Below are 3,099 nucleotides of genomic sequence, written 5' to 3'. Positions count from 1 at the left end.
ACACTTGCATAAATTATCCGAGGAAAGAGGTCCTCCCTAGATTGATCTACTGGTGCTTCAATGTGGAGCAATGATCTCTCGCTGCTGAGATACTGGAAATGAAAAACATCTTAAGAGCGAGGGTGAAAAACACCCTGCTCACGTGTTTCGCGTAAACGATCTTTTACAGTGTACAAGACGAATCATGGCATTTTCTTTTGCCTGTGGTGTATGCATATATTGTGCATTAAAGTAATTTTCACGACACAAACACTGATAATGGGCCGGTACTTTATTTACATGCTGAAAAAATGTGAGATGCCATTGCCACTGAATGCTGCTGCTTTCACTGTGTTACGACTGTGGTTGTTAACAGAAGACAGGACACATGGCTTTATTTGTATGCCTAAATCCCTACATGCTTTAATTACTGGACTACCAAGCATTAAGTGGAAAATTCATCATTCAACATCTACTGACCTAGCGCACAAATAATCAGAGAGAGAATGAACAGATTCATTAAATTATCAGAATATGATTAAATCACTGAGCAAATAGAAAATGTATGATATAGTAAGAAAAAAGCTGTAAAATATTATAGTTTACAATAATTATTCACATTCAAAGGCTTTACATCTCAATACATACACAACATGGCCCCTGAACATGACTTCAATCCAAATATGATTCATATATTAGAATTTAAATAACACAGAATGAACTAGAGGCTAAACAATAGCCATCAAATAACCTTATACAAGAATAAAAATACAAAAACTGTATCCTAATATCATTGCATTACTTGCTTCAGATTTTAATAATACATCATCTGTACATCACAGTTCTAGTCAGTTACAAGCCAGGTAGAGTATTCCATACACAATGTAACCGACTGCCATCGACTTGATTCAAACAATTTTTCTTACTAGAGGAAAACACTTCTCTAGTGCTTTCTCAACTTTATAGACAGATACAGCAATTTCATCGGTTATTTGGATCAGATAGATATCCTTTAACTGACATCCAACCACATCGAGCCCCGGGCCCCAGGGCCAGAGGGTCCTATTCACCTATACTCCAGTCACACACTGCACACACAGACTCAGCTGAAGGAAGAGGACCTTTGGAAAGGACCTTAAGGTAATATGTCAAAAATTAAAAGCATTATGATAATACATATTGCTAAAACAAGAGCACAAGTTAAATCAATCGCTTTAATTTCTATTGGGCCAAACATCAGAATGAAAATGAAAAAAAAAAAATGACGGGCTAATGAGCCCAATGAGGCAGTTCTGCCATCTTGTCCAGGGACAACAGCTTCACTGTGATTGCTTCCGAGAATGATAGTATGTGTATGTATCTCTGTTGATGTAAGTTTTCTGGTCAGCATGGGGTGGTCAGCACATAAGATTTTGTTTTCAATAGGACATACTGAAGAAGATGAACCGACTATCCCACCGAAAAAGAAATTGAAGAATTCACACCACAAAGAAATAGCCAGTGAATGGTACAGAACAGCCAAATCATCCAATAATAATCGTTATGGTTGCCAATGCAGTCAAAAATACCCACCTTTAAACTTGAATAAACTTTAACTCCAGTGCCCTAGGAGAGGGAAGCGGACAAGGCTGAGCTACAAAACTGGCCATGCAGGAAAGATAAGCAAGTTATGATTAGGAAGTACAAGCTAGTGGCATGTTTACCCACCCCCTGTTAGCAATACATCCTCAGTAACGGCTATGGAAGGCTCACACTTATACAGAGACTGATTCAGACCCATGTCTCACTGCAGACCGGCACTCTGCTTTGTTACATAGAGACCTTAACTGGACTGCAATAAGCAAGTACCAAGAGACTAAAAAAACAACTCAAATACCGTGGGGACATTTGGGCTCTGACAAAAATATATAGGATTTGAGTTTGGTAAACGTGTGAGACTGAATCAGCTTACAGTATCAGTTACAACTATGGAGTATATGCACTAGAAGTGGGGCCTGACTACAGCTTGCACGTACGATGTAGGATTAGGATATGGTTTAATTAAGATATCAGGATAGGCTCTGGTTCACAAAAGCTAGATTTTGTGTTATGGTATCATTGAAGCAGGAAACCAGTCCTTGCATTTGAGATAGTCCTAGCGGTACCCAAGCTTGTGTCACTCTACAGGACAAGCTTGCCCTTCTTATTCCCCCTGCAGAATGTACAAAAAGCAGATGTGCATGGTGGCAGTCTTATCATCCATACATGGAAAAATGCAATTGAAGCCTCACAGAGAGCACAAAGAACAAGCAAAGCAACCCTGAATCCAAAGTTGTATTTTTCCCATGGTTCTACTCAGGAAAACAAACAAGGTCTAGATGCCAGCGTCTCTAAGAGTTTGTTTACACTGCGGTGATGAAGGGCACTAAAGAGGGTGTTACTCTGCTCAGTGATTGGCCTCAGAGCTAAAGAGGAGTGGCCACAGGAGGAACTGTACTCCTATAGGCCAGGGTTTTGGTGCCTTTGATAGATCTTTCTCCACACTTCCTGGATCTTCTTGCACCATCTGTCAGCATTTCCGCTGGGGTCCATCAAATAGTATGTTCGGTTAGGCTGCAAAAATCACAGGAAAGGAAAACAAATATTTAAAAAGGTGAACTACATGTAAGAAGAGATTCTAAACAGCAGACAAGTATCAACATGTCAGGAGGAAAATGTGCTTGACAGACATCAGAAATTGTTATTTACCGTGTGAACAAAGAAGGTTTTGAAGTTCTTCGCCTCAGGGCGTAGCTCTAGGGACCAAGGAATCTCCCCTTTCAGGACCTTGTTGACAGGATCCACGTAGTACAGGTGTGGTCCTTCAGTGAGAAGCAGCTGTCTCCGTCGAGCAAACAGACCCTGCAATGGAATGCCACACAGTTAAAGATATTATTTGACCAACAGAGGGGGCTGTTAGGCCTAAGAGACTTTCCACACCACAGCAGGGAATTCCCTTTATTTCCTATACACAAGTAGGCAGAGCAATGCCATGGAAATGACTTCACTGATGCTGCGTCAACTATTTCTGGAAAACAAACAGCTACTAAAATAAAATAAAATAAAATAAAATAAAATAAAATAAAATAAAATAAAATAAAT

General features: G+C 39.8%; 1 long non-coding RNA gene across 1 annotated transcript; it reads right to left on the bottom strand.

Annotated features, from left to right (window-relative positions):
* Window positions 1-372: 372 nt before the first annotated feature.
* On the bottom strand, window positions 373-3,032 carry LOC111649125 (uncharacterized). Its single transcript, XR_002760250.2, has 2 exons — window positions 2,707-3,032; window positions 373-2,571 (listed from the first exon to the last, which is right to left on the bottom strand). It is a non-coding gene; the product is annotated as an uncharacterized LOC111649125 (long non-coding RNA).
* Window positions 3,033-3,099: the final 67 nt, after the last annotated feature.

The sequence above is a fragment of the Seriola lalandi genome, unplaced genomic scaffold (assembly GCF_002814215.2).
Source record: "Seriola lalandi dorsalis isolate HSWRI2012SDOR001 ecotype SW California unplaced genomic scaffold, Sedor1 jcf7180002050000, whole genome shotgun sequence".
Lineage (NCBI taxonomy): Eukaryota > Metazoa > Chordata > Actinopteri > Carangiformes > Carangidae > Seriola > Seriola lalandi.
This window is presented reverse-complemented; position numbering and strand designations above follow the sequence as displayed.